The sequence below is a fragment of the Bubalus kerabau genome, chromosome 5 (assembly GCF_029407905.1).
Source record: "Bubalus kerabau isolate K-KA32 ecotype Philippines breed swamp buffalo chromosome 5, PCC_UOA_SB_1v2, whole genome shotgun sequence".
Lineage (NCBI taxonomy): Eukaryota > Metazoa > Chordata > Mammalia > Artiodactyla > Bovidae > Bubalus > Bubalus kerabau.
Genome location: NC_073628.1, coordinates 21,606,795 through 21,615,597, shown reverse-complemented (window position 1 = coordinate 21,615,597; position 8,803 = coordinate 21,606,795). Strand labels below are relative to the sequence as shown.

General features: G+C 47.0%; 1 long non-coding RNA gene across 1 annotated transcript; it reads left to right on the top strand.

Moving 5' to 3' along the window:
* The first annotated feature begins 2,636 nt into the window (after positions 1-2,636).
* On the top strand, positions 2,637-5,447 carry LOC129653691 (uncharacterized). Its single transcript, XR_008715207.1, has 3 exons — positions 2,637-2,905; positions 3,509-3,554; positions 5,245-5,447. It is a non-coding gene; the product is annotated as an uncharacterized LOC129653691 (long non-coding RNA).
* The last annotated feature ends 3,356 nt before the right edge of the window (positions 5,448-8,803 follow it).

Here is an 8,803-nt window from a genome sequence, read left to right as displayed (position 1 = left end):
ATCAGCATTAAAACCACCTGTTGCCCCTCTCACTGACCCATCTGCCCCCCTGCTCTTTGGCTCTAGGTGGTGATGCCTTGGCGCCTCCCCACCAGGTGGGCACTGCTCCTGCCTTCTCCTCCCCTTTGGCCCTGTACCTGCCCAAATGCTCCCTCCTCTTTGTACCTGCAGTGGTCACAGAACAGGGCTCTCTGCCAGGCTGAGGTCACCTGGCTCTCATACATCTGTGTCCAGAGGCATCATCTGTCCTGTACGTGGTCACAGGGGGCTGAGGATGCTGTTTCTCCTACCCATGTCCTTTCTTCAACCCCAACCTTGCATGCCCGTCCCCGTCCTCCCACTCCTCATCCACACTCACATCAGGCCCTGGGAACGGAGCAGAGCAGACCCTGGGAGGCAGCACTGAAGGCCCAGCCTGCCCATCTGCTGTGAAGAGGAGGAGCCTGGCGCACCTGGGTTTGAAATCTGGATCAACCGCCCACTAGTCAGTGCCACCTCAGCTAAGCAATTCAGTTTAGTCTTCCGAAAGACGGGGAGACAAATAACTAGGAGGCTGTACAGTGAAAGTCATACATAGAATAGAGCCCAGGCTCATCACTGAACCTAGTTGGGCTGATGTGAGTATTTTCTTGTCATTTGGTGGCCCATCGGCTCCCTGTGGGCTTCCCTGATGGATCAGTGGTAAAGAACCTGCCTGCCACTGCAGGAGATGCAAGAGAAATGGGTTCAGTCTCTAGGTGGGGAAGATAGAGGAGGAAAAGGCAACCCACTCCAGTATTCTTGCCTGGAGAATCCCATGGGCAGAGGAGCCTGGCCGACCACAGTCCATGGAGTTGCAAAAGAGTCAGACACGGCTTAGCGACTTAACAACAGCAGCAGCAGCAGCAGCAGCAGCTCCTGTAGGGCTGCCCTGAAGTCCATCTCCCCAGGTTCTGTCCAGGGAGATCCACGGCTCTGTAGGAACAGCTGAGAGGCTCCCTGGGTACCGTGTCCAGTCAGGGGCTGCTCCCCACTTAATTCACATCTCTGCACGCCCTCTTTGCCTCAGCAGAAGGCGCTCGGCTCTTGGCTTCACTGCTCTAGTGACTTGCTGCAAGAATTAGGTCTGGGATGTGACAGAAGCCACCTGGCACTGCCCTGAAAGGAACGGCAAAATCTCCAGTGAGAATTTCCCTTCCCTTTCTGTGGTTGGGATGCTGAGCACAGCCGAGCCTCGTGGAAACCTCTGATGTTTGGGTGGCTTCTGAATACTAAAGAGGGTGGGGGAAAAAATGAAAGCCAGTGGAGAAAGAGGACTCAGTCGGAAGTTTTTCTAATCGTTACGGATTTCCCCCTGTTTTAGTGGATTTGAGAGAGGGTGTTGGAGAAGGAAGGAAAAAAAAAATCAAAAGCAGATTACTACCCTGAGCTCTTTTCCCCTTTCCTCCTGCACCATGACGGCGCCTCTCTGCCTGCCCCAGCTGTGTGCTCAAGGCTGAGGGACCGAGTAGCCAAAATATTGACCACTGAGCTGAGATTATAGTTTACTTGGATCATGAAAGATGGAATCAATTAAAATGGAACTTTCCACTCACAAGGTAAATTAGCTTCTGGGAAAAAAAAAATCTGATTTCTCTACCAGTGTCCAGAAAGTACTAAAGACATGAGAAGTGGGTCATACAAATTACTGAAAGGAAAGCTCCCTAATGCAGCACATGGAACATGCATGCAGCTGCATGCACATGCACACACAGACACATACACACACAAACACACACACACTGCATACTTGGGACACAGTGACTACTCAAATATTGGCTGGATTTATGCCCGCCCGTACACACAGTCTTCCCAGGTGGCACTAGTGGTAAATGCCCCGCCTGCCCATGCAGGAGGCATAAAAGACATAGGCTTGACCCCTGGGTCAGGAAGATTCCTTAGAGGAGGGAATGGCAATCCACTCCAGTATACTTGCCTGGAGGATCCCATGGACAGAGGACCCTGGTGGGCTACAGTCCATAGAGTCACAAAGAGTTGGACATAACTGAATCGACTTAGCACACCAGGCATGCACACACACTTATATATTGACAGGTACTATTCAACTATACCCACTATTCTGGATCTGTACCTACTTAGCAATGCTAGGTATGAGCTCGATCATATCTGTGAGAACCCACCAGGCTCACATTTTTCTTTCTCTCTTTATCATAAATACAAACACTATTTTAAACAATGAAAAATGAGCTCTTCTTTGACCACTCTCCGTTTGGACTACTTTTACAGGAAAATGTGGACATGACTTTTACTCCAGCCACCTAACAACAGGTAGAACAGAAACCACGATGTCACGGTTCCCACACTCCCCGCCCCGGCCTGGCCCTCTGTTGCCTGAATCTCCAGCAATATTCACATAAGAGCTGCCTTTGTCATCCCCCGAGTCCTTCCATGTGTCCTCAAATCGCAGAGTATCTGTTTGTGGAATGAGTGACCCTGGAGAGAGAAGATCCTCCAGAGGACACGGTCTGACTGGTGATCACCACCAGGACAGGGAGCAACAGGGGAACGTGTGGCTGGGTGGAGAGGGCGTGTTCAGGAAGAGGTCAGAGGAGCAGGGGGAGAGGGAGACTTTATGTGTAGAAAGGGAGGTCAGTTCCACGTGCGGCATCATCTGGAACATGACATTTTCTGACTTGCCCCCAAAAATGCAGAGCAGAACTGACTATGATAAAAAACAAACAAATGCAGCAACAAAAGGGAAGCCAAATGAGACAGAACAAAGGCGCACCAGGCCGGTCCAAGCTGGAGAGACACATGACCCAGATTCGCACCCGGGGGGACCCGGAGCCCCATCAGGGAAGTAGGCTGCAGAGTGAGTCAGCCAGGCCCAGAAACCAAAAAAGCAGCCTGCCTGGAGTCCCCTTGGGTATGAAAGTTCCTGGAGAATCTATTCATGGCTTCCAATTTCCCCTCATCAGACTGCACATTTGCCTGAGAGCGATTCTGCACTAAACATAACTCAGCCCAGAAAAATGCCCCTCTGTGCCCTCTCTCCGGCCCTGAATTTCAGCTTGGCTTAAGCAATGTCCCACAGTGTGCACAGAGATGGGAACGGAGAGCTCATTATCGCGTGAGAGGCTGTGGGGGGCCCCCACCCCCACCTCACCCACCCGTAACTACACAGGAGGGAGGGTGGAGGAGGAGAGGGGAAGGAGAGAAACGAGGAGGAGGGGGGAAGGGGAGGAGGAGGGGGAAGGGGATGGGGAGGAGGTGGGGAGAGGGGGAGGAGGGGCGTGTAATTTGTTCATTTCTTACATTTTATGGAACACTTCACTTTTGCTTTCAGCATAATTATTGTTGTACTTTTTGCTGTTTCTCATTTGCTGTGTTTAAAAAAAAACACATACACAAACCCTTCACTCCCCCCTTGCACACTTTTCTTAATGCATTAAAATTAATAACTCGTAACAGTGACCTAATTTGCTTTGAGTACTGTAACTCAGGGTTTTTTTTTTTTTTCTCCTCCCAGATCTGCAAAACCCTTGACATGTTACTGTGGTAACAGGAGCATCTCAGTAAGTTCATGAATGAACCCACTGTGCTCTCCAAAGCCATCTCTTCCCCATTCTTGACAACGCTTGTATCTCACCCATGCCTCCTGAGCCCTGTGTGCGATGCACTGGAACTGCATTTCTCCCAAATGTCCCCACACCCATGCTGCATGCCGATCGCCTTTCTGCCCTCCCCTAGGGTTCAGCGGGGCAGGTCTCTCCCTACTTTTCCTAAGCTCTCCAGAGATCTGTGGCAGGCGTTTTCTCTCTCTCCTTCAAAGTTCCTCCAAGCTTAAAAGCTGTCTCTGTGATGCATCCACTTTCTTGGTTGATGTCTTCTGCTCTTCCTCATGACTGCCTGGACTGGAAGCTGAAGGAGGATGCTAGGGATGAGGGGCGGGTGCCAGATGCTCTCCATTCCTATGCCTCCACTGGGTCTGCCATCTTCCTTCATCATCTCCCTGCATTCAGCTCAGTTCTCCCAACCCAACTCATGCCCAGTGCAGTTCAGGGTGACTTACTGAACTGCCTGTACTATCCTGCCACTTCCATGCTTCAAACCCCACCCCACCCTCACCCCCTTGCTCTTGGGGCTTCCCTGGTGGCTCAGATGCTAAAGAATCTGCCTGCAATGCAGGAGACCCAGGTTCAATCCCTGGGTCTGGAAGATCCACTGGAAAAGGGAATGGCAACTCACTCCAGTATTCTTGTCTGGAGAATCCCATGGACAGAGGAGCCTGGCAGGCTACAGTCCATGGGATCACAAAGAGTCGGATGGGACTGAGTGACTAACACTTTCACTTTCACACTTGCACTAGTTGCTCTCAGGATTGTGCCCCAAATCCTCCATGCAGCTTCTTCATAGGCCCTTCATCATCTACAGACTGGGTGTCACACTAGCCTCAAGGTTGATCACCCTCTTCCCCACACTCTTCCCACCTGCCCTGAACACTTGGAACTCCCAGCCTACACAGTCATTTCTCTCCAGGCTTTTACATTCTGTTCGCTTGGCCCCAGCATCCCTCCCCTCCCCAGCTTTCATCTCACATAGAGCAAGCGTAGATCTCACCTGCGCAGAAACTTCTGGGGAGTTGAACACCCTTCATCTGAGCTCGCACAGCCCTCTGTGTTCAGGCCAGCACAGGACTCAAGCACACCATCTGCGTGTGTCTGTTTTCTCTCATTGCCCACTCCCCCCCCCCCCCGCCCCCCGCCTCAGGTCATCAGTAAGCTCTTTGAGGGATGAGCCTGTTTCTTGGGCACTGTTCTATCCCCAACACCTACTGCAGTGCCTGGCGCATGCTATGTGCTGCAATCAAGACCAGATAAATGAATGGACACACTGGAATCTATTACCCATCTCCTCCCTCCTGCCCCCATCTCAACCCTTTTCTCCATCTTTCGCTGTCAATCACTCCACAAGCATTCCCTGTTGGTTATGAAAAGAGAAGGGGATACAGAGGCGAACCTTCCTGTATTCCTGGAGCCCAGGTGCCATGAGATCTATGTTTGGGACAGTCTTATGATACATTTCTTTTGGAGGGAGTCTATAGTGAACCCTCTAGGATGGCCATCCTAGAGGGTGACTTTGTTTTATGTCCAAATCTGCTTTCTAGTAGCATTGTAAGAGAGGATCCTGAGTAGCCCTGGTTGTCTAAACAATTCAAAGCGGGAAAGGAAACAGTCATATACCTGCCCTCGTTCTTCCTTACAGCATCCTAGGGAAGGTCAGTAGTTTCCAGATTGGAGCGAGAGGCAGGAAATGTGGAGTTGACCCCCTCATAGCAAAGAGAAAAGACAATGACCAGTGCTGCAGAGCCCCGGGTCAGGCTGACCCCCCCGGAGTGCTGCGTTCTTACCTGGATGGGTGTGGCCAGGGCACCCCGGTACCTAATGAAAGTATAAAAACTTCATCTCTACAGCTACCTGGAGAAGGAAATTCATCATCGCCCTCAACAGACAGCAAGAAAAGAAGAAAAAGAATAAGAATGTAGCAAAGAGGCTTGATATTGATTTGAAAATCCTTGCTGACAAGAAAATGATTTGAGTCCATTTCCATTTTGTGGCCGAAGCCTGTGGTGCTTACTCTGCTTCTGCTGACCTCCCAGAGCAGAGTTCATCAAGAAGCTCCCTGGCTGACACTCTAATCCTGATTTTCCAATAGCCTCTCACCTGTTTGGCTAGAATGGGGAAGGGCAGGTCTGTAAGGGGTGCAGTGTGGCTTCCTGGGTCTCAGCTGGAAAGCAGTCAAGCAGGCCAGTTTGGGGGAGCAGGCGGGGCAGTCAAGCAGGCCAGTCCTATTTCAAGGCTGATTTAGAAGAATACATTTTAAAAGTGCTGGTTGGCCTCACACAGATATGACCATGACTGTCAACATTCCTGTCCCGACGGGGGTTTTCAGCCAAGGCGTAATGCAATGCATCCAGCCTAGCCAACAGCAGCTCTTGCCTTGGGCAGATCCTGCCATGTCTGCTTCCCACAGGTTCTTCCCACCAGGAACCTAGCATCTGCTGTGCGTGCCTTCTCTTTGCAGGGCCAGAATCCCAAGCAAGGGCAGCAGGCCTGTGTGTTTAATTCACTTGTAAGTGAACAGCTTCTGTGTGTTAGAAAAAAAAAAAAAAAACATAACTCAACTTATGCATGTGTAATTGCTTGAGATTTCACCTCCTGGCCACACTTGCCTTCCTATGGAGTTATTAAAACCCACACAATATGGTCTAATCATTTATTAATAGTCAACATAAACAGATAACAGCTCACATAGCCATATAGCCATTGCGTGTTAAATAATGAGCGATTATTTAAAAGGCTCTTTCACTGGAGAGGAGGAAGCCTGGTTGCTATGGTTTGGAATTACTGCTGTATCGGCAGATAAACTCATGGACTCAAGCCCTTCTTTTTTTTTTTTTAATAGATTTTGACATTTTTTTTTTACTTTACAATATTGCATTGGTTTTGCCATATATCAACATGAATCTGCCACGGGTGTACACGTGTTCCCCATCCTGAACCCCCCTCCCACCTCCCTCCCCGTACCATCCCTCTGGGTCATCCCAGTGCACCAGCCCCAAGCATCCTGCATCCTGCATCGAGCCTGACTGCTGATTCGTTTCTTGATTGTTCACCTGGCTGCCCTCAAGTCACTGTTTCCCTACCTTCACTTGGAAGGGGTGGGGTACCACCCATTGCCCAGCAGAAAAGGACATCCAAATTAATGGGAAGGGAATAAACCATCTCCTCAGGGAACAAAGTAAAAAATACTGGAGTGTGTTGTTCAATTTCTCTGAAAGAAGCTCAACAATAACACATCTTCTGACTCGCTATCAAAGTCTCAATCACCAGGAAGTGGGAGGGAGGTTTATGAGGGAGGGGATATATGTATGTATGTGTGTGTGTGTGTATATGTATATATCTGACTCAGCTTTCTGCACAGCAGAAATGAACACAACATTGCAAAACAATTGAACATCAATAAAAAAAATTTTAAACAGAAAAACTAAGTCCCTACCATCAAATTGGACATGGCTTTCTCATGACAGTTCCTTCATCCCAGTATTTTGCAAAGTGAATAAATGAGTCCAAACTCATTACCCTCTAATGTATGACTCCTTGTTTCTTTCTGCCACCCCTGCTCCAATTGGCAGGCCTTGCCTCCCCAGAGTCATCATGCTATCTTCCCTGGGGACCTCCTCTCTACTCTGTGAGTGTTCCGTAAAATTTCAAATTCAGTAACAGATACTAGGCAATCAGAAGAGAAGGCAGATGGAAGGAAAGCTGTCTTTATTTGAGGAAAATCCTACATATTAAAAATCCTAAGAGATCTACAACAAAAATGACTAGAGCTAATAAATGAATTCAGCAAGGTCACAGGATATAAATTCAACACTAAGAAAACAATCCATTTACAGTAACATAAAACACTAAACATTTAAGAATAAATTTAACAAAAGTTCATACAATGAAAATTCATACAATGCCAACTAAAAAACATGGTTGAGAAAAGTTAAAGAAATTTCAAGTAGATGAAGAAACATTCCATGTTCATGGATATAAAGACTAAAATATGTTAGATGGTAATTCTTCCCAAATTATCTATTTCACACAATTTCTATCACAATCACAACAGTATTTTTTGATTGACCCAATACCAAGATTTATATAGAAATGGAAAGAACCCAGAATAGCCCAAATAATTTTGAAGAAGAATAAAATTGAATTACTTATATTTTCTGATTTGAAAACATGCTATAAAGCTACAGTAGGGACTTCCCTGGTGGCTAAGAGGGTAAAGAATCTGCCTACAACACAGAGAAGCAGGTTGGATTCCCAGATCAGGAAGATTACCTGAGAAGAAAATGGCTACCCACTTCAGTATTCTTGCCTGGAGAATTACAGGGACAGAGGAGTCTGGTGGGCTACAGTCCATGGGGTCACAAAGAGTCAGACACAACCAAGCAACTAACACTTTCACTTTCACAAAGCTGCACTAACCCCCACAATCTGATGTTGACATAAAGATAGACTTGTTGATCAGTGGAATAGAACTGAGAGTCTGAAACTAAATCCTTACATTTATGGTCAATTGATTTTTTTAAAAGATGCCAAAGCAATTCAATGGCCTTTTCAACAAAAGGTGCCGGAACAGTTGGATAGTCACATGCAAAAATGTGAAAATGACACCCATGCCTAATACCACATAAACAAATTTACCCCAAATTCATATAGATAACTGTAAAAGCTAAGCCTGTACAAATTTTTACAAGGAAACAGTTGAAAACCATTGAGACCTTTGTTTAGGCAGAGTTTTTCAATACACAACAAAAGAATGATCCATAAAGAAAGACATTAAGAATTGGACTTCATAAATATTTAAAACTTTTGTACTTTAAAAGACACCATTAAGAAATGTAAAATATAAGTCACATACTAGGAGAAAATTTTGTGAATCAGATGCATAATAAAAAACTTATATCCAGAACATATTAAGAACTCTTTTGAAAGCTCAATGATGAGAAACCAGACAACTCAGTTTAAACATAGGCAAAATCAGACAAGTCAGAGACTGGGAGATGATATCTGCAAAAGACATATTTGATAAAGGACTAATATATAAAATATATCGGAGAAGGCAATGGCACCCCACTCCAGTACCCTTGCCTGGAAAATCCCATGGACAGAGGAGCCTGGTAGGCTGCAATTGGGTCACTGAGGGTCGGACACGACTAAGCGACTTCACTTTCACTTTTCATTTTCATGCACCTGGCGAAGGAAAT